The 24353-nt window shown below is 37.1% G+C and overlaps 1 long non-coding RNA gene across 1 annotated transcript; it reads left to right on the top strand.

The window, feature by feature from the left end:
• The first annotated feature begins 14651 nt into the window (after window positions 1-14651).
• LOC128128571 (uncharacterized) lies at window positions 14652-16837 on the top strand. The gene is made up of 3 exons (XR_008226559.1): window positions 14652-14812; window positions 15016-15083; window positions 15836-16837. It is a non-coding gene; the product is annotated as an uncharacterized LOC128128571 (long non-coding RNA).
• The last annotated feature ends 7516 nt before the right edge of the window (window positions 16838-24353 follow it).

The raw sequence follows: 24353 nt of genomic DNA on the forward strand, positions 1-24353 counted from the left end.
TTCCTTCGGGCCTAAAGATCATGTCATCGGGCTAGCTAGGCCCAACAAGCATGATTTGAAACTTTTGGGCCCAAGGACGGTGTGTCGACGTCTGGTGTATTCCCGCGTGTGTATTGAGTTCCCGAGATTTCCATGTGTGTATTGAAATATCGTCGTGTTAGTAGTTTCGGATTGTTATTGATTCGAGACCGAATCAATTCGTTTGATAACGATTTTGGTGTTGAAGGTGTATTGAATTTCGCCGATAGTCGAGGTACTAGTATTTCATCGTGTCGGGTTCATTATTTAAGACATTAGTATTTTACATTTTCCAGCCCCTTTTCTTTTGGATGAATTTACACTTTTGGACCCCTTATATAAAAGAATTTATATTTTAGTCCTCTAACGTTTTTCTTGACACTTTAGTATCAAAACTTGTGGAAAAGGTATTTTTCAGCTCCAAGCTTTTTGAAAAACAGTTTTAGTCCCTCAAAATGAAACTTTTTCAGCTGAAACCCATATTTTCGCAATTGTTACACTTTTGGCCCAAAATAGATATTTTTTGCATCTTTGGTCCCTTTTGAATATGAAAAGCATTTTTAACCTTTGAAATGGACTTTGGGGCACTAGTAGTCCCCTGTTTTACAGAAAAATACATTTTCAGCCCCTCAACTTTGCAAATCTCGCATATTGGGCCTTATTAGGCCGAAAAGTTCATTTTTAGCCCATTAAGCTTAAAAATTTACATTTTAATCATTCCAAAGTTTAATTTTTCTGGAAAATCCCTTGATGAAACTTTTTTGACACATATCAACCCTCAGAGTTTGTATTTTTACATTTTGGGCCCTTAAATTTCATATTTTTAGCATTTTGAGTAAAAAAAATGAGATTTTTAGCCCAAGGAGTTCATCTTAACCAACTTGGTTATTTTTCTAGTAGTGACTTATGTGTAATGATATGTTTAGCATTTTTTTCATACATCATAATGCAAATCTCGATTTTAAGGTCTTTTTGACTAGTTTCAACACCATAAACACATGAGAATATGTAAATAAACATAGAAATCATACAAAGCATACACATAATCATAGATCTACACATTTGCTTGTATTCTCCACCCACAAAACTTATAAAAACCGAAAATAAGGGGGTATGAAGCTCACCTTTGCTTTGATGTTTCGGTTTTGAAGAAGATATGAGGAGATTTTTAGTCCTAGCAACACCTTGAAGTAGTTTTCGAGCATATGAAGTTTCTAAGGTGTGATCATGGAATAAAGTTATGTAAGAAGGAGTTCTTAAGGTTACATTGAAAGGAGATGTTGGTGTTTGATAATAACTTACCGAAATATGGTGTTAGTGGTGAAAAATCCTCTTGTAAACACCCTAAATCTCGAAAATTTTGGGGGATGATGGAGGAGTTGTTCTTGAGAGCTTAAGAGAAATTTTTGCAAGTGAAGTGTGTGTGTGTGTGTGTGTGTGCTCTTCTCGGCCAAGAGAAATAAGGAGAGAAAGAGAAGAGATAAGGAGTATTGCATGGAGGGTAATAAGTGTCTAGATGTGTGTGATTATCTAGATATATGCTAGATAATTATGTGTTGGCAAAGTTTAAATCAACCTTCTTCCATTTGTTTATTTCTTTTTTTTTGTTTTGGAATGATCTTGGGCCGAGATTGGGCTAAGATAAATGAGGATGAGGTGATTTTGCCCATTGTTGGTCTTGATCTAATTTATGAGGCCCAAAAATCATTTTTCGGCCCATTGGGCTCTTAAGGAGGCTCACGGCCCAAAATGGAAAAAGAAATGGGTTTAGGGCCCATTAGGGGTAGTTAAATCCCTTTATGGCCCATCATGGCCCAAGGTAGTCAAGTTGAAGGTTTATTGGTCCATTAGGCCCAATAGGAGAATTTTAGTTCATAAGGAACTTGAACCGGGATTACTAAGGTTTCCAACCCTTAGTTGAACATATGAGGTGTATTTTGAACGAGGATAGAGTATTGTATTCACTTAGAGTACATGCTTTTACAATGGATGATGTTTATATGAGAATAGAATTTCCTAGCTAAAAATGCTAGTTGTGACATCATCCCCCCGTTAGAGGGAATTTCGTCCCGAAATTCTTTCTAAGGATAGGTTCGTGAATGAGAGAATAGGTACTTCATCTGATCTTCACGTTTCCCATGTGAATTTCGGTCCACGCTTAGCGTTCCATGGAACCTTCACAATCATAACGGGGCTTTGTTTTGTATGTTCTACTTCCCTATCCAATACCTCGACTGGTTCTTTGACGAACATGAGATTCTCGCTTGCTCCGATTTCTCGTAAAGGAATGATATGAGTCTCATCTGATATGCATCTTTTCAGATTTAAGACACAGAACACAGGGTTTACGTTGTTGAGCTCTACAGGCAGCTACAGCCTATATGTCTTTGGACCAATCCGAGCAAGAATCTCGAACAGTTCGATGTATCGTGGGTTTAGTTTTCTCGGTTCCTAAAGCGAATCATTCAATTCCCAGGAGATTCCTTTAATAACACGCGATCCCCGACTTGCCATTCTAATGGCTTACGCCGCTTGTCAGCATAGCTCTTTTATCGGTCTCGCGATGCTTGAGGTCCAGCTTTGATTTGGATTATCCTCTCTGTTGTTTCGTTAGTGGTTTCTGGTCTCATGAGAGTACTACCGAGTGATATGCATTTATGACTATAAAGAGTTTTCGAAAGGAGCATTCTTGATGCTCGTGCGATAGTTGTTATTGTATGAGAATTTAGTCAAGGGAAACCGGGTATCCCCTGACTTGTTGAACTCAAACACCTAGACTTGTAGCATGAATTTGAGTGGTCGAATGGTTCGTTCACTTTGGCTATTGGTTTGAAGGTGGTAAGCAACGCTTATCTCTAGTTATGTGCCCATAGCCCTCTGAAGTGACTGCCATAGTCTTGAAGAAAATCTGTTATCTCGATCCGAGATAGTAGATACCGATATTTCATGGAGTCTCACAATCTCCTTGATATAAATCCCAACTAATCTTTCCGTCTTGTTTGATTTCTGTATTGTCAGGAAACGGGCAGATTGGGTTAACCTATCGACGATCACCCGGATAATGCCCATCTCAACTCACGTAACTATAACTTCGTCCCTCGACTTCAAGAGTTTTATTCGTCCATGTAGTGTTTTCTTCACGATATTCTCCGGCTTTGATGCCTTCAAGGTTGGTTGTAGATGTTGACAGTGTTTGTTCTTGTTTCGTGAGCAGACGAGTATGCTATTGATGAAAATAATGAAAGGGATAACTAGGAATGGTTGGGAAACATGGTTCGTAAGGTTCATGAATACCGTGGGAGCATTCGTTAGACCGAAGGGTATCACAATGAATTTGAAATGGTCGTGATGAGTTCGGAAGGCAGTTTTTGGAATGTCGTCTTCTCAGAATCGAAGTTGATGATAACCAGTTCTTAGATCTATTTTAGAGAAGTAACTAGCTCCTTGGAGCTGGCCAAATAGATCGTAAGTCCAAGGGAGTGGGTATCGATTTTTGATGGGGAGATTATTCAATTTCCTAAAATCGATGTACCTTCCGAAGGATCCGTCTTCTTGAAGAACAAGATCGGAGCTCTTTCAGGAAGAGAAGCTTGGTCTGATGAATCCTTTTCTCAGAAATTTTCTTGGTTGTCTGGATAACTTCTGAATTTCACCGGAAGCTAACCTATAGGGTGAATTGGCAATTGATGTGGCTCCCATTATTAGGTCGATTTGAAATTCCACCTGTCTCTCTGGGATATTCTCGAAAGTTCTTCGGGAAACACATCTGGAAAATCACATGCTACTGGAATACCTTGTTTGCCTACCTCTTCTTTGGTCTTGTCCACAACATGAGTGAGGAAAATATAGTTCTTCTGGTGCAGACACTTCTGTGCCTTGATGCACGAGATAGGAAGACGATTGGTGCCAGGTTTATCACCATGGATTATTAGAGTTTTGTGATAAGGAAGGTGAAGGCAAACGACCCTCTCACGACACATATCATTATCATGGTGGGGGCTTAACCCATCCATGTCGATTATCACGTCAAAACTCCTAATATTTACTGGCATCAAGTCTATTGAAATGAATGATTGTTTAGTGTTAAGATGTTCCCTTTCTCTTATTTCCAGACCTCAGCTTCCTGCTCTTAAGCTCGGGGTGTGGAGTTCCTTGATAGGTTGTCACTTGTTGGTTTCCATGTTCGCTCCTTTGGATGGAGTTTTCATGGGTATTCCTGTCTCCATTGGGGTTGTTTGCATTGATTTGCGCCATCGCAGCGGTTACTGCCGCCGCTATAGCAGCTTGGAATGTAGCAGAGTCCATCTGCAGGAGCGGTGTCTCGCGGGTGCGCTTGTTATTCTTGCGGGATGGCATTTTCCTGATGCACGTTGATAATCCAGATCGTAAGTGATGATCTTCATTCCTGGTTGTACTCTATAAATTTCGCATCTTGTTGTATAATTCTTACTGCTCCCATCTACATCCCTATGATGTATTTATGGTAGTAGGTAATCACAGATTTGGCACGATCGTTACGTCTACCCCAGAGGATATGGATTGTTTCGGTTTCGAGATCCTTAAGTACCATCTTAGTACACGAAGGAGAGTCATATCGGATAGTGAGGGGGAAAAGAAAAGGTTGATCCTAATTGTGGCGGAAAGTGTCTGGTGGTGGTGCTGATGAAGTGGATGCGACTCGGAGACGAGCTACTTGTTGCTCGGTATCTCGTAGTTGTACTTCTCACACTAACTGTCTCGCTCGGTAGTCTCCATCCACTTCCAATGTTTGCCTCTCATCTCTCAATAGCAAACCGCATTTGTTCCGTTCGATTTGGGGTGTCATGAGCTTGGTTATCAATACCTCGGGTGCGTCGGACCATGACTGGGAGGGCCCGGTCGGCTGGTCCTCTGTAACTAAGATTAAAGAGACCTCGGTTCTTACTGTTGTGTGCTCGTATTCCCTACTGGTGACTCTATCTCCAAATATTGTGTGCCCGAGGGGGCATGGGGTCACCGGGGCCCACACGATGTGTCAGTACTCTGGCTTTACATGGAGGATTGATGTCATTGGATTCTACATCCGAGCCATCATCATCATTGCCCTCTGGCTCTTCCTCTTCGAGGTCCACTTATTGACTTGGCGGGTTCACCTGCGAGTTCTACTTCGTGTTCCTCCTGTGGTTCTTCCTCTGGGTCGAGCCACCCTACTATTCCTTGACTAGGGAGATAGGGTTTCCTGGCTAATGATACTCATCTATAGCGTATTGCACGAAGGGCTATGAATACTAGAAACAAATAGCATACCAATTACTCCTATAACTCTACGACTATTGCATAGATTCAATTGAGGTTCCCTTCTTGGAGATTAAGGGATATGATTTTAGGTTCCCTAGCTATCACGATTTCTTCAAGACATGTGATGGTTGTACCTTGGAGGGAATGTAGTTGATCAGGCTACATCCTCTCCTTGATACAACTAAGAACAGTCCTGGATTAACCGAGATACTAGCATTATCTTGTTTGGTTCGGTGTTAGGTTCTCGTTCCTAATACAAGCAAGGGTGTTTTATTGTTATGTTTTACTTGTTTTGTTCAGAGTTGTGTTAGTCCCTCTTTTGGTTTATGGTTGCATATCAATGTGTGGCTAGATATGCTAGTTCACTAAAAACAGAGCTCTGATACCAACCTGTCACACCCCCGAACCAGGCGGCGGAAACGTCCGAGGGCTGTTGTGACTCAATTGAATACCATCACAATGAATATACATGAAACATAACATCATTCATCACCATGCATTGTAATATTACAACTGGTAGTGTTTACATTTAGTACATAGTTTCAAAACATTACATTCTCGAAAGTAGATTGTTCAATACTAGTTAAACAAACAACAAGACATCACTGGGTACATTTTTCCTTTTCGATCTATCTGTTACCTGAGAATACAAGTATTTTGAAAAACATCAACATATGAAATGTTGGTGAGTTCATAAGTAATGTTTGAAATATAATGGTTTGTATTGTTTTGAAAATCACCAGAAAATATGATATTTTCTGAAAAAAGTCATAGTATAAAAAGTGTGAAGATCCGTAAGTATGCTTGTTTGTTTCTATAAATGTAAAAGTACGATTTGTAAAACTCGGTATGTAACTCGTAGGTGTATTAATTGAAAACCCTAGGAAAACCCGATGTTTTCCTAATACTTTGCATCAAATAATTTATATCTTGTTATTTCGTTACGACAGGTGTATTCGTTGAGCTCCGGAGTCGTTGGATTAATTGTGGATTGTGAATTGTTGTAAACCTACATTAATGAAAATGACTAGTTGACAACCGTACAAACGATCCCTTAGGCGTCGCTCGCACTATTCACTTAACCCAACAACCCGGACTCATGTAGCCCCACAACCGAGGGGAAAAAGAGGGTGCGAAACCCCGGTATTTCCCTACGTCGTTCAAGGCTATCGTGGATGCGAAGGACCCTTAGCCCGACTCGCATTTGGTGAATTCTCGACTTTACTAGCAGCACCAGAAGGCCCTTGGGGTCCAACAGCACAAAGCCTGTAAAAGTCCTTTTACACGAAATTAGGTCATATAAGACCCAACTACATGTAAGCGAGTTTCCTTCGGGCCTAAAGATCATGTCATCGGGCTAGCTAGGCCCAACAAGCATGATTTGAAACTTTTGGGCCCAAGGATGGTGTATCGACGTCTGGTGTATTCCCGCGTGTGTATTGAGTTCCCGAGATTTCCATGTGTGTATTGAAATATCGTCGTGTTAGTAGTTTCGGATTGTTATTGATTCGAGACCGAATCAATTCGTTTGATAACGATTTTGGTGTTGAAGGTGTATTGAATTTCGCCGATAGTCGAGGTACTAGTATTTCATCGTGTCAGGTTCATTATTTAAGACATTAGTATTTTACATTTTCTAGCCCCACCAAGGAGGGAAACACATTGGTGAAGTTAGAACAAACAAATATCCGATCTAATTTACCAAGCTTGAGTTTTCCGCTACAGAGTATGTGAATTTATGTCCTCCCATTTTTTGATTGGTAAGTCCGACTTCAAAGATGAATCGATTAACTCGAAGGAAGACCAAGCACATAAATGGGAGTTAACTCTTTCCTCAGGTCACCTGACTACATTAAAATCACCCATGTGTATCCACATGCCTGGTTTTTCGTGTTTGATTTTTAGAAGAACCTGCCACAATTTATCTTTGTCTGTAACTGACTGTGGACCATATATGTTTTCAAAGGCAATCTTGTCACTCATGCCACTCCAATTTCCAATAGTTATTAAGAAAGAGCGAGATTTTATTATTTCAGAGCATTGGAACAACGTGTTGTCCCATGGGCTAAGCGAACGACCAGACATGATATGGGATCTAACACCATCAAACCCAAAATTACTATTTCCCCAACATCCCAAAACATTTATGTCCTCCAACTTAACCAATTGAGTCTCTTGAATGTTGATATACACTAACTTATGTTGATTTTTAAGTCATCTTACCCAACTCACTTATGATCCTCACCTATGCCTCTGATGTTCAATGACAACTAATTCATTGGACAATGACATGCTCACCTATTTCAACCATAATTTCATAAATAACTGGGCTATTAACTATAACATCAAATCCCAATTCTTGCCCAATTACCACAGTTTGTACATTCTCCTTGGTTGTTGTAGAGACTTTTGTAGTCTCTTGTGATTGTTCTTGCATTTGTTGGCTATCAATGTTGCGATTAAGATCTGGGAGAGGTGGAGCAACCAAAATGGAGTCACCGACCATCATTGAGGAATAGGGATTAGGGATGAATTTAGTCTTTTTTGAGGGATCAACAATTGAAGAAGATCGACTATTTCGCCTTCTTTTGACGTTAAGGTCACTGCCAGAGTTTCTATGGGCATTTAATGCATTATGGTTCGCAATATTGTAACACCCATGAAATCCAAGCCAATTTTAAACTTTTCAAAACATTAAAAACCAATAGTTATTACAAATTTGTTTTCAAAATAATCTATATCAGAGTTTTCCCAGAAACATAAACAAAACACGAGGAGTTGTACGATCATGCCTTCATCTTGTCGCGATCCCCTGATGTACCTGAAACAATAAACTAAAACTGTAAGCCCGATAGCTTAGTGAGTTCCCCCAAAATATGGATACACTACACACATATACAAATAACATCATATAGTGGGTCCACATCTTTACAAACTGGATTACCCCCTGGGCCCACAGTGTGAGTCTGGATTGCCTTCCGGGCCCACAGCTCACATCCGGATTGCCACCGAGCCTATAGTACGAGTCTGCTTCAGCTCGTATCTGGAGTGCTCCCGGATTTGTTGGTTACCGCACGGAGCAATATCACCTCAACCCATCTCACATAATATATCGACATATAACACAACTAATGAACATACAAATAATCACACGATACTACAGGTAGTCCTACAAATCTACCTAACTGGCATAACAACTAACATGAAACACTAACTCATACTTAACATACTACCAACTATTAGAAAATTATATCCAATAGGCCGGCTTTGGTGCCTTAGACCCCTTAGTATAGTGAGGATAACTCACCTCACAACTGTCGACTCGAAAGATAAGCTCAAACTCTCTGATCACCGCCACAAACTCCACCACCTATATTCGCCACACAACCATGTTCATAAATTCCCAAAATGCCCCAAAGTCCAATAGTCAACCCTTGGTTAAAGTTAAAGTCAACTTCCAAGGTCAACAGTGCACGTTGACCTGAACTCGTCGAGTACAACCAGCCACTCGCTGAGTTCCTTGCATAACTCGTCAACCGCCGAGTTACTTGAGTGACTCGTCGAGTTCCTAATGTTTGTCGACGTGAACTCCTTGGCCAACTCGTCGAGTTTCCCTTGCAACTCGCCAAGTTCACGTGTGTCCAAAGGTTCGGAAAACCCTAGCTGACTCGCCGAGTCACTCTACTGACTCGCCGAGTCTACGAGAATCTTCATCGGACTCGCTGAGTTGACCATGAAACTCGCCGAGTCTCTTCAGTCCTTCATCCAAACAGATGCTTTTTAATCCATGTTAAAGTTCCGTATTGCAGATCTAAATCCCAAGGCATGTTTATCACGTAAAGTTGCAAACTTTACGTGCATGCAAGGCTCTAGAGACTCTAAATGAAAAATCCAAGCTTGCAATGGAGGTTTACACCTTAGGAGAGTCTCATTCTTGCAAAAGCTGGAAGCTTTATGGACTTAGAGACCCAAGAGAGTTTAGATCTGAAGTTGCAACTTCAGATCTGAGCTCAAACACAAGAAAGGCTTCCTAATATGCTAGAAAAACCCTAAAATCCACCCAAATGAGATCTAGAATGAAACGAGGTCAAGATAACGGCTTAATACCTTCCAAAGGATGCCAACTGAGGTAGATCTTTGATTCCCACACGTTCCTTGCTTCTAGTCACTTGATCTCCAAGCTTTTCTCACCAGAATTCCTCTTCTAAAGCTTAAAACACACAAATGGAGCACACTCACATGAATTAGAGTTTATGGAGTATCAAGAGGCTGTAAGGGGAGGCTGAGGAGGCCAATGATCCTTTAAATAGGGTGCAAAACCCCGGAAATTAGGGTTTCATCCTCCAGATCCTACTCGTCGAGTCCCTCCTTGGACTCGGCAAGTAGGTCACTTAAACACGTGGACGAACCCGCTGCTACTTGACGAGTCAGGGCAACTAACTCGTCGAGTAGACCTTGAAATCATGAAAATCTTATAACCAAAAATCAATACATGAGAATCGGGGCGTTACAAATTTGGCTTGACTTAGGACGATGAGAAGTCCCAATGGGCCTAATTCCAGCTAAGAACGAGAAGGGCCTAAAGCAACCACTGTTGACCAATGTTTTCAAAGGCCCAATTGACATAGTCGCCTGACTGGCGTATAGAGCCCCACCGTCAAAGATCGGGTCCGCACAAGTACCTAGGTTATCTCCTTTTCCCATGTTACCGTTGTCTTGGATGAAGACTTGCATTGATGATTCCTCAAACGATGATTCGCAAACCACCTCCTGATTGACTGTCATGGTATAGATGTTCGTAGGGGCCGTCGACAGTGGATGGGGAGATGGAGGCAGCGACAACATAGATGGTGAAGATTTGGCGTAGTCGTTGTTTTGATCATCACCACATAAATCAAATTAACCAATTTTCCCATCCTCCATATCATTCCCATCCATATTCATATTTGTGTCGAAAATGCCCTCCTCATCTTCATCTGATTCCAATTCATGTTCCGCTTGTTCTAGTATATCAAATTTAAATGGAAACTAGTATTGGTATTCAAATTCAACGATGGCAACATTGATGATTTTCCCACTAGCCGAAATTCTAATTTTCTTATTGTATTTCAAATTGTTCTTCATGAGGATGCTAATTTTTATGCAGGAATAATACATCTTAGAATCAATTTCATTAAAATTTGAAATAATCTGCCCATATTTTTTTAGTATATCTCTAAAGTTATCTTCGAGAATATATCTTTTAAGTATATTGTTTTTTGAAATATAATATCGTTTCCATAAAGAATCGATGAATGTTTTGTAGTAAAGACCATTCATTAGACCCTCAGTGCACCTAATACCACACACCGCGGTATATGACATATCACCGCGGTGTCCGGTAAACACCACACCGATCCACCATGTTCCACCGTGGTAAGCATGTCGCACGTTATGGTTTTACCGCATGGTATACCCCTCAAATGTAGTATTTTGTGCATAAATATGGATTGTGGTGGGCGTGGTAGGACAATCACCGATTTTATAGGATGAGAGAAAAATAACATAGCAAATTAAAATTATGATAAAATATGATATGACATTCTTGAGCCAGCAATGTTGCAAATAAAAATAAAATATTGCAAAGACATGTTGCAGCGGTTATTTTGAGATAATTGTAACATAGATTGTCATTATAGGAAATCTCGTCTCATTTTGTTTATTCTAGTGAAAAGCCTATAAGAAATTTATGTATTACTAAAATGCGATTATTATGATGTTTAATATATACTTTTAGTTTGAAACTTTTTCCTCTTTACAATATATTATAAAAGGTTAAAATTCTATTACATTTGAGAACGATATTATTTACATGGAAATAACTCAATAAGATAATATCATAATATCATGTGCCTTTACAATTGCTACGAAAGTAGAAATGTGGGGACCAAAATGGTAGAGGCCTGATTGGCTGATTGTCAATTTGTTGAAACTTCGGGACAAATTCAAGTAGACATAAACAAATAGAAATCAAAGATTGTCTTTTATATATTTGTGATTATTAATATGTGTTCAATGTTAATGTTGATTGTCATACGTAAAAACTCAAATCGACCGGTAAAATAAGGATTTGCCCGTAAAATAAAAGGCTTCGATGGTTATAAACAAAATTTCAAAATAAACGTGACTTAAATCAATGTCAAATCTTAAGTTTTTATGAACCGTGACGAGTCATGCTGTTTGTAAGACGTAACTTAAAACGACAATATAATATATAATTAATAATTTTATATGTATTTTCTATTATTGTTCATTTTTACATACTATGACGAGCTTTTTAGAATCTTGGCTATAAGGTTAAGGGGTATGGTTACCACCAACACACTAGAAAAGTATTGTCACGTTATATTCACTACATGTTCACTATCAAACCACTAGCCTCTTGGAAATTGTTACCATTTAACATTATTATTATTATTATTATTATTATTTTTTACATGAGATTAAATATAAAAAATAATGCTTAGCCAACCAGAAAAGAAGAAGAAACAATTAAAAAAGGATTAGTCAATCAAATCTCTCGTCTTCGTCCTTCTTCGGGACCACGCCACAGCCATCCCACCGGCCTCAGGGATAGTGTTTACGAGTGGGTTAGTGTGCCATATAGGTTCTCACGCGTGACTTTGTACTCCATACCGTTTAGCCTAAGAAAAGGATAATAACCTGTAATGATGAATAGTTTTAGGTTGTATATATATTTAGTAATTAATTTAATTTTATATTCGACCAATTATTAAAAGTTTTTAGATTGTTTAAAAAACATCGTTACGGCCGACTATCATATGTTTTATATAGATGTTGAGATTCAACCTCAGCTATATATTTCACATCTGCCGCACTAATCCTTTAACATACCGGCGCAACATGTATGTTATAATCATAAATGATTATATAGTGTTACCTGTTCCTTTCTCCTCCGCCACCACTACGACCGTCACTGCCACCACCACCTCTGATACCATCCGACCCCACTATTGTCATCTCCATCACTTATACCACTGCCATCTCTGTCATCACCATATTTTCTGCTAACAACAATCATAATCATATATGATTACTCAATCTGTGAACAGAGATATATGTATAATCATTTATAATTAGGCATACCCACTACTGACGGTACGCTGGAGCGTTAGAGCAGCAAATGAAAATATGTGGTTGAGGTTGAATCCCAAGATCTATATTTTTTTTAATCTCAAGTGGAGTAACCCTATATATATATATATATATATATATATATATATATATATATATATATATATATATATATATATATATATATATATATCCACTACTTTATATATTTATTTTTTTATATATTTAGCCACTAGTTTATATATTTATTTATTTTTTTACAAATTTAGTCATTAAAATCTTTTTTATTAGAAATATTTAACCATTAATCTTACATAATTTGGTCAAAGAATACAATTTCAAAAAATAAACATATTCACAAAATTTATTCAAAACAAGGTATCAAAATTGTGATTCTATATATTATCGTTTTCCGCTTTGCAAAAGCTTGATTGTAAAATCGAATCGGGATTTTATAATCCTACCAAAAACAATTTAAAACATAAAATATATATTTTAATCCATTAGTTACCTATTCTACGAACAACAAATAGTCTACCGGAAAAATTATGTCTCCAATACATTATTTAACAATACAAAAATCAAAAAGGGTTTTAAAAGGTTCATATACCATTCACTTACTTACGTCAAAAAAGTGTTATAATTTTTATTTTATAAAAAATGGTACGATAAAACGATCCTACTCCAATTCTACCAAAAATCGATCAAAATATGATCATGATCAATATACCTAGGTGATATTGTAGGATTATACGATTTTAGGGTGAGGATCACGATTTTAACAATCTTAGTTCAAAAAATAAACATATATTTATGTATACATAAAGTATTTTTACAATTTTATTGCGTATTAATATGTATCTTAATGTATAATACGAAGTTTTATATTTAAAACTCATTATCTTTAGATATAAATACATATTATTTTGAGTAAATTACATGAATCGTTCCTTGTGTACGTGTCAAAATGTGTGTTTAGTCTTATATTTCCAAAAATCAACTTGGACATTGCGTGATATGTTTAAAAGTTGTCCATCCCTAAAATCTTTTATCAGACATAAAAAGACTATTTTTTTTATTATTTATTTATGTTTGATTTGTTTATTATTAGTAATTATATTTAAAAAGCAACCCCCCCCCCCCCCCCCCCCCCGAGATCCCCACCCACCCTTTTATTCATATATAATTCTATTATGTCAAACCTAAGCACCAACTCCGGTACTCTGACGACTCTAAGACATCTCCAACGACTGCAAGACACCTTCGACGATGCAATTAAACCATCACACACAGTAACGCCCGCAAATCTGGGCTAGTCAAATTTGAGGCAATAGGGGTCGAAAACGACTTTTAGACAAAAGATTATTTAGAATAAATAATCTTAACCAAGTTGTAGAGTATGTTACAAGGTTTTCGTACATATAAAGAACGCCGAAAACCGAGTTATAACGAAGAAGTTATGACCCGTTGAAGTTTCGTGACGGAACCGACACGATACCGGGAAACGTAAATAGTGAATTTACGATAGAGCGAGATTTAGCCTTAGCGATCTAAAAGAAAGTCGTAGAATATGTTAAACTAAGAACATCAATAAAAAGAACGCCCAAATCTGACTTCGTATGAGGAAGTTATGATTTTTCTAAGATTTAGCATAGCAGTGCACAGCCCGAAATCTGAATTTTAGATCGGTCGATTTTTAGCCGACGGGATCTAAATGAAAGTTGTAGTACTCGTAAATACCAACGCGTGGATATAAAGAACGTCGATAATAGAGCTCGTATGCAAAAGTTATGGACGAAGCTTAGTCCCTACTTTTCGAGCGCGGCGAATTCGATACAGTTTTGTAAATACGAGATAGAATGAGAATTAGCCAACGAGGTCTAAATGAGAGTTGAAGATCTCATTAATAGGAACTCAACGGTAAAAAGACAGACAAAAATGGAGCTCGTATGCGAAAGTTATGGACGAAGCTTAGTCCCTACTTTTCGAGCGCGGCGAATTCGATACAGTTTTGTAAATCCGAGATAGAATGAGAATTAGCCAACGAGGTCTAAATGAAAGTTGAAGATCTCATTAATAGGAACTCAACGGTAAAAAGACAGACAAAAATGGAGCTCGTATGCAAAAGTTACGGACGAAGCTTAGAGACTACTTTACTATAAAACTCCTATAAATACAAGGGTGAACTCCTCATATTTTCTTCACACCATAAGTCTCTCTTTCTCTCTCTAACTTCTCTCTAGCCTCCCTAAACCCCTCCCAAGTCTACGGAACCTCCCTAGCATGAGAAGAAAGCCCCGGAGCGCCCGACGGCTCCGAGAAGAAAAGCTTTCGGCTTGGAAACGCTGCTCCAGCGAAGCCCGGTTTTTAATAAAAACTCGCTGTAAGTGAGCTACGCCTATACTATATTTAATATAGATTTTATTTAATTATAGTAACATTATTAGGACCTTAAAATAATTATTTGGGCTATTATTATGAGTTATATTGAGTGTTATTTAACGCTTATATAATAATAATAATAGCTAGACTATTAATTAGTCGTGGTTAACGTTAAAAACTAAACCCTAGTGGTATTGATACTAGGTTTTGTCGAGGAAAATTGTTTTGAGATAACGAAGTGCTGTCTGAGTTCGGAATCACCACCTAATCAGGTGAGTGCATAGTTACTTTCATCTTACACATAGATATGAAGTATTTTATTATAAATTTACGTGCTATGTGTGCATATTGTCTAAATACTTGCTGTCTATGCTGGTGAAAGATTTTTATACATGTTTTAAATGATGTAAACTGTATAAAGTATTTTATATCTACAAGATATGTTGGGTAAAACATGGGTAGATGAATGATGATGGATAAAAGCTGAAATAGAGGAACATTAGTAGTACGGACTTAGTGCCCTATAGGTATACATTGGCAGCAGTGGACCTAGTACCCTATAGATGAGCACTGGCAGCTGCGCCACAACCCGTAGATGATTTAGATCTACGGTAAACGTCCTAGCAGCTGCGCTCCAAGGATAGTATCGGCAGCTGCACCTAATAGGGAGCCTTATGACCATGACAGTAGTGTTTAAAGGTCAATACCGGCAGAAGCGCCTCATAGAAAATGTCCTAATTCTGGCAGCTGAGCCTAAGTGACAATATTAGCAGCTGCGCTTGACCAATGTGTCATTGGCAATAATGGACTTCATGTTGTTTCCTTAGGATGATCCTTAGGAATGAATGAATGAGAAATAACTGATTCTTAGGGTAGATCCTTAAGAATAAAGAAGATAATGGGGATGGGTAATTGGGTTGTTTGTTTGATTGTTTAAACATAATAATTATATTATTGTGGGTTGAAAACCCTATGTACTCACCAGGTTTCCCAACCTGACCCACTCAGTTTATTTATATCACAGGTGTTGATATGAAGTGACATTACACTGAGAGATTTAAAGAGATGTAGATCACTAGTGTAAATAATTGTAAGTTCTGTTTATGCTTATGTTTCTGTATTAACGATGACATCCCAAACGTTTTAAAATGAAATAAATACGTTTCTTCGAAAATGTTTTAATAACGTATTTACCATGTTTTTCTGGGAACAAATTCCGCAACATTTTTATAAAATGAAGTACTCTGATTTTTATAAAGCATAAACAACATCGGTCTTTTTTGGCCGTGAAAATGGGGATGTCACACACACCCCTCTCTCTCAAGATTCCAACTCTCTCTACATCTCTTCTTTTTCTGTTTCTATTTCTCTCTTTCTTTCTCCGTCTATTTGGTCTCTATCTCTCGTACCCCCTATTCTCTCTCTCTCTCTCTCTCTCTCTCACACAGGACTCCAACTTTTCGGCAAACCTGAACAAAAAAAGGAAGAACAGATCAACAACCTGGACATAAATGGGATAAGGATTTGTCACCACATATTATCGGTAGTAAGGTCAAATGGTCAAAGAATATGAGATAGGTACGACGTGGTATCTGATGATAAAGATGATCGGGGTAAGGAAATAGATGGTAAGAGAAAGGGATGGGTAGACCCCAAATTGTCGTCATCATCTGAAGTGTCAAGATCCAAACCCTAGATTGTCATTGTATGCTTTCATCTTTTATGATGTGCATCTAAAATAGCGACAGTCACCATAGTCATCTGGATTTTTTATGCATTTACTTGGATTTACAGAAAGATTTAGGATTTTCGAGATTGTTTTGATGCAATTTTCTAGGTTTACAAAAATATTTAGGATTTTCGAGATTGTTTTGATGTAATTTTTTGGGTTTTGTTGGGATTTTTCTTGGATTAGGGTGTTAATTTATAGATTTTTAAGCCTTTGCATCCAAATTTGCATATGTGGAACCATTTTTTATTTTTTGGTTTCATTTAGTTTGGCGAAGTTGAGAAAGTGGAGGTGGTTGCCGGAGTTGTGTGTGTGTGTGTGAGAGAGAGAGATATATATAGATAGAGAGATTGATGCATTGGATGATTTTATTTTGTAACATTCCCAATTTCAAACCAAAAATTTCTTATAGAAACATAAGTAAAACATCCATTTTTCCATAAAGATAAAAATACCAAATATTTTAAAACCATAAAATTGTATAATAAAAATAATGTATCAGACATAATAGTCATAAATAGCAGAAGTCTTAAAAACATAATCATCTGCGATGTGCATGCGACACAGTTAAGCTAGAGTGTTCCTATTGCCAAAAGCACAACTTGAAAAGCATTTAATCCACAACTATAAACATAAAGCTTAACAAGTTCCCCAAAATACCATATATATATATCACATTACATATATAATGCATATATACAAGGCTCATAGTCAACACCTTAGTGGGCCTATAGCCACAACGCCATCATCCCGAAGACATGTTCAACTTCCATCTATAATCAGCTAGTCAACACCTCAATGGGCCTTTAGGAATAAAGCCATCATCCAAAATACATGTTGAAGTTCCGGCTACCATCCTATTAGGCTTGGATGCTTACCACCAACTTCACTAAGGATCATCACATACCAAGCAACATACTAACCAACCTAACACATAGACGTATCCTAACAGTACTCATACAACCTACCACACTGCATACACAATGTCACACACAATATAGTGAAAAAACTCTCCTGAAACAATGGTCTGACCAACCACATTGTCATGAACCCTAAAGTATCAGTAGAACGAACCACCTAAGATACAATCAGAGGTCAACTCTTAGACAACAACTCAATTCCTCAAATTTTGACCAAAAGTTAAATTTGTCAAAAAAGTCAACGGTCAATGACCATGCGCCGTGACCCTTACCCTGGTTGCGTCACAATCACTAAGTGTAAAATTTAGTCATCACATCAGACTCAAGCTTGCGGTGCGAATCTTCCCTTGGTCGCATCAGGATTCTTGCATAAGAGTCCATTTTCTTGTTAAGCACTTAATCCCTTAAGATAATGGATCAACCCTTCCAAAAACCTTCCATCAAAGGCCTTAATAGATAAAATTTCCAACTTTATCCATAAGAAAGACTCAGACAACAAATCATAACTTCTAGGTTAAAAATGGGACCAAAAGTGCAACCAAATCCATGTAGGAAAAAAAGGAAAGAAAAGGATCCATTCTACACCACTATCGGTCCAGAAGACCCCAAGACACAACCTTTTGACCTGGATTTGTCCAAACTCCATGAAAATATCACTAAAGGGACCAAAACAAGCTCATGAACCTAGATCTACAAAGCATAAATGACAAATCTTGGAACTTGGAGACTAACTAAGGTTCATAGATTACTTAGAAGGGTGAAACGCTTTACAATTATACATGTTTAGTCACTAAAATTTTTGGATGCGATCTACCATTTAACTTTTTCAAATTATTTAAAAAATATCAATATGACCAGAAAACCAACTATACCTGCTCATATTTGTTTTTTTTAACAAATTAAACAAATTTAATGGTAGATCGCATTAAAAAAATTAGTGACTAAATATATACAATTACAAAAGTTGGTTACCCTTTCATGTAACACTCTTGTTCATGTATTTTCCTTTTACAATGAAATTTTATTGCAAAGTTGGTCCCATGTTTCATTAATAAGAAACGCGCCTCAGGTGATTATGCTGGGCGTACTTACAAGTACACGATCGATGTTCAAACCCTAATTTTTTAGCGTTTGAGCCCTATTTAAGCATCATTATCTCCCAAGGCATTTTCCCTCATCAACCTCCATTTCCTACATCGTCCCTTCCTAACCCTAATGTGACGTCCCCATTTTCACCGCTAGAAAAGATCGATTTGTTTATGGTTATTTAAAAATCAGAGTATCATTTTTTGAAGAATAATATTGCGGAATTTGTTCCCAAAAACATGATAATGATATTATCAAAGCATTTCCAAGGAAATATATTTTATTTATAATAAAATGTTGGGATGTCATCGTCAATACAGAAACATAAGCATAATGAAGTATTACAAGCCTTACAGTAATTAAACTAGTGGCCTAATACTCCTTGAATCTCTCAGCATAATGTATCGCTACTTATGGTATAATAAACTGAGTGGGTCAGGTTGGAAAACCTGATGAGTACATAGGGTTTTCAACCCACAATAATATAACTAATATGTTTAATCATCAAGCAATTAACCCCATTTCCCATCCCCATTATCTTCTTTATTCTTAAGGATCTACTCTAAGAATCATCTATACTAATAATACTAGTTCAGGGATACCTCCATGATACTTGTCAATAGGTATCCTTCTATATTAATTCATAAGGATTTTTCCTAAGGAATAGGCGTGAAGTCCATCACTACCAAGGTTTATCTAATAGACACTAACTCCATAGTTGCCAATGTCATCTACTAGGCACTAAATCAATAGCTGCCAGTGTTTATCTTCTTTAATGACAACATTCTTTTAAGGAGTCCACCCACAATACATGTCAATGTTTTAGAGTATATCTGATGAACACATGGTTCACAAACACCTACAAGTTGCGAGTCTGCTAGCGTTCCACTGGACTGTCTAGAATAGTCTGTGGTTGTCATCTATACTCTGCTAGATGATGTCATCTTTAAAGTCAAGGCAACTCATCATCTATTTCATTTTTCATTTCTCACCGTCTATATAATCTTTCATCTCTCATCATCTATATCATCTTTCATCTACCCATCTTTACCCAATATATTTATAGGTATAAAAATACATATATACAGTTTAAATTCAGTAAACATGTATAAATCGTTCATCTAGCATAGATATCAAGGACACAAATAATAGGCATATATAGCATGTATTTATATTAAATACTTCATATCTATGTGTAAGATGAAATTAATTATGCACTCACTTGTTAAAGTGATGATTTGAAATTCGGACAATGCTTCGCTTCTAGAACCTGTCTTTTCCTTTAACGTAACCTAGTATCATTATCACTAAGTCTTAGTCTAATATTAATTGCGACTAATTATTAGTCTAGATTCATAATTAATTCCAATGTCTACATCAAGATCTATCAAGTGAGGATCAGCCAGGCAGGACAGTTGGGAGACAAGATCATTTCAGCGTATAGCTTTTTTGAAATCCAACAACCAAACCAACGTGACCATTCTATACACATCTCCCGTAAGTAGATCAACCGGTATAACGACTTGTAATCACTGATAAATCTTGTTTATAGGCTCATAATAATGATATTGAACTTAAACATAAGTTATACTTAAAGTACGGTAAGCATAACTCAACTGACAGGTGGTTTAGATAGAAACAGGACGTTGCGCGGGTAGAACTTCTAAACTGAAAGCTATATTTCACGGGGCTTTCTGGCGCTCTGGAGCTTTGCTAATAACGCATAGGAAGTGCTAGAGAAAGTTCTTGGGACCTTGGGATAGTTTTGGAAGAGAAGTTATGGAAAGGTGTGAGAAATAGAGTGAAAATCAAGCTCTATTTATAGGCTGCAAGGAGGCCCAGTACGCTGAGCGTACTCAAATTATGTTGGGTGTATGTGAGTTACGTTGGGCGTACTAGGGGCTACGTGTCAATATCTGGTGGCAAGCCGTAAGGAGGAAGGGGTGTGTCAGATTGCGACACATGTCACACTGTTGTTAATCCGAAAATTAATTATCTCGTAAAATCCATAACTTTTTCACACGAGCTCCGTTTTTGACGTTTTTTATATCCATGCATAGCTATCGAATAGATCTACAACTTTTATTTTGACTATGTCGGCTAATTTGAGTTTATTTTAAAATCAATATTTTAACAGGCTTAGATAGTTAAAATATGTTAAAAATTCATAACTTTGTCATCCGACGTCCATTTTCGACTGTCTTTATATCATTGAGCTCCTATTAATGAGATCTTAAATTCTTGTTTAGATTGTGTCGACTAATAATCGATCGATCTAAAATTCGATTTCTGAGTTGTATATTGCTACGCTAAACATTAGAAAAATCATAACTTCCTCAAATGACGTTAGATTTGGACGTTCTCTATATGCACACTATTGGTTTAACGACTACTACAACTTTAATTTCGATTACTAAGGCAAAAAATTAATTTATCAAAAATTTAATTTTTACGATATGCAGAGTCGCGTCGGTTTATTCGTGAAACTTCAACGAGTCATAACTTCTTCGTTATAAGTTGGATTTCAGTGTTCTTTATATGTACGGAATCGTTGTGACATATACTATAACTTTGATAAATATTATTTATCGTAAATAATCTTTTATCAAAAAAATCATTTTTAACGCTTATTATCTCTAAATTGACTAGCTTGAATCTGCGGGCATTACACCTAATCTCCATTTGTGGTGTTTTGAGCTTATTTGGTGTTTGGTGTCCACTGTGGAAGGAAAGAAGCTATTGGAAATCAAGGAAGGAGAAACGTTTAGAGATTTGAGTTTTACACCCCTAGAGCAACCTTCAGAAGGTATAAAGTTATGAACTTGTTGGTTATCTCATTAGATCTTGCTAGATATGGAGTTTTATGTTTTTTTGTCTCCTAATTTTTGGTCTATTTAGGTATGAGCTACTCTGGACCAAATAAGTTGTCCTTTTGGACGTTTTAGAGTGCCTAGAGTTATAAAAATGGGATCTTGATTGTTCACATCCCTTCATGCATTCATTTTGGTAGCTTAGAACTTTGTGATAGGTTAGGGTTTTGGTGTTGGGCACTTAATAGACATGCAAGGCCATAAAGTTGGAAACTTTATGATTTAGAACATTATTTGGGACTAGATCTAGTCTTTGGGCGAAAGGACTTAAGAGAAAAAGCACTTAATGGGAAGATTATTATATGGCCGAGTACGTTGGGTGTACTTCTATGTACACCGCGTGTACTCAATTAGAGTCCTGCTTCTGGATGGGTGAGTACGCCATGCGTACATGCTGAGTACGCAAGGCATACTCAGTTTGAAGTTTTACTTCTTTGACTTTTTGAACTTGGACTTTGACCATGATTTTGACCTGGGGGTATTTTGGATATTTTGAGTAGTATTTTGAGACTAGGTCTTTGTTTGTTGTATAGGTGACATGCAGTTTCAACAGTTGGAGCTATGATCTGTTCAACTATCTTTTTAGACTGTAAGGTGAGTCTTCCTCACTGTACTTGTAGGTCGAAGGCACCAAGGCCGATCCAATGGATTTTGTATCCTGGTATATTGGATTAATATTATGCTTAGTATGCGCTAGATTGGTAGATTTGTATGATTACCTGTGTTCACTGAGTATGTGTTGAATAGTATGCGCTAGATTGGTAGATTTGTATGATTACTGGATAGATTGATGGCATGCGTTGTAGGCCTTACGAGGCGGTCCAGTCAGGCTGAAGGCTCATATATGCATGTTTTTATCTGTATTGGTTGTGTGTGGTACTTTAGGGAAAACTCACTAAGATTTAGCTTACAGTTTAAGTTTTATGTTTCAGGTACTTCAGATGATCGGGGGAAAGAAAATGCGTGATTGTGCACATCTTTCTGATTTTTACGATACTTGATTTTGGGATACTTTGATTCGTGATTATTACTTTTGGAAACTATGTTTGTAAAACAATTATAGTTTTTGGTTGGAATTTCAAAATGAAAATTTTACCTTTACTTTGGGGATGTTTCATTTCAAGTCATTATCCTAAATTAAAAAGCTATAGAACTTGATGTACACATTTGACCACTAATAATTTTTTGGAAATATTTAGTCACTAATCTTATTTTTTTGTAAAAATTTAGGTGTTTTCCAGATGCTAGGACATTGTTTAGAGACTGGACTCCATGTAGATGGACTAATTTTCTTCCTATCAAGTTGAATATCCTGGTGTGGGGGATTTGTATGATTCCTATTCCTATTAGATTGATGCTTTCTACTAATGGTATCGTATTTGAGTCTACTATGTGTCCATCTTGCTTGGAGTTAGTGGAGTCATTGGACCAAGTTTTTGTTGGATTTTTGGTAATCGCACGTATTTCAAATTTTATTTCTAGATGGCGGTCCACTGATGTTCCGATGTTGCAGTTTGTGGAGTCTATCATTCAATGGGCTAATTCTACATCTTTGGTTTTGATACAATGATTTTTACTGCTCTCTGGGTTCTATGGAATTTCTGTAATTCCATCATTTTTGGATCAATAAGACTGAAACTTTCAGTCACTTTTGATGATATTGTTTCTAGATCTTTCTTTTGGATGTGTAGTCGTAGGAAAAGTGCAAAATAGAGTGAGATTCTTGGATGAAAAATCCTACTTATACTTCTAACACTTTGTAGTTGGTTGTCGCTCGTTGTCAGTTATTCTTCTTTTTAATAAATTTGTGTTGCTCAAAAAGAATATATATAAAATATATATTTATGTATAAATAAAACATTTACATATGACAATTTTTTTTGAAACAACGGATATATTAAAGTCACTGCTTCAAAATCATAAAACAGGGCAAAAGAAACAAATGTTGGTTATTTTGATAACCAAACATAAACACGGAAGCATAAATTTTAGATCTTTAATCTCGAATCTGATTAAAAAAAAACTTAAACAAAAAAGAATGATTACACACTGATAGTTAGTTTTGTTTACTTCTTTTTATAGTTTATTTTAGCATATTTCATTCATAATTTAGATAATTTCCATGCATATTTTCCCTTTTTGTTATTTTATGACTATTTCGGGTACTTTCGAATCTTGTGAGCATAATTGCAGGTTTTCGGGTCTAGCGGAGCGGGAGTGTTCGGGACGTATGGGAAGCGATGAGATTTGATAGGCAAAAATGATGTTAGGCTTGGTGATTGTGGAGATGATGCATGGAGCGAGCTTGATGGTTATTTGAAGGTTTGGAGAGAAATAAACTTTAAATTTGCAAAACGCGGGAGTTTATTCGAGCGTGCGTAGATTATTAAGCGGGCGAGTTTGGAGGATTTGGAGAGGCCAAATTGGGCTTAAAATGAATAAAAACTTGAAGAAAATGGGCTAGGAGGTGATTGGATTCGATCTGGGCTAGTGGGACATGCTTTGGAGGCCCAAAATCTCAAAGAAGCCCATGTCAGGCACCACCCGCGCAGCAGCACGCAGGTCGCGCAACCTCCTGCAGGGGCAATTTCGGAAATCCATTTGGAAGGCTATTTGAGGAAGGTTGGTGCCCATCTTTTGGAGACTCTTGGACATCCGATTTTTGGAGATTCTCTCTGGAGTTTTGAAGACTTTTGAAGGCCAAGAACACTTGAAGAACATCATATTTTTACCTCTTGATTGTTGCTTAATGTTTGGTACAATTTTCTCTAACTTTGTTTCTTTGGGTTTAGCCATGCTTGGCTAAACTAATCTTGGTTGACTTTTGGTTAATCCTTTGAACTTTTGTTGAATGTTGAAGAACCCATGAACATGTTCTTAAATCTTTATGGGAATGTTTTGTGTTTTAACATCTTATCACTACTTGTATGTTTTAGT

Source organism: Lactuca sativa, chromosome 9 (assembly GCF_002870075.4).
Source record: "Lactuca sativa cultivar Salinas chromosome 9, Lsat_Salinas_v11, whole genome shotgun sequence".
Lineage (NCBI taxonomy): Eukaryota > Viridiplantae > Streptophyta > Magnoliopsida > Asterales > Asteraceae > Lactuca > Lactuca sativa.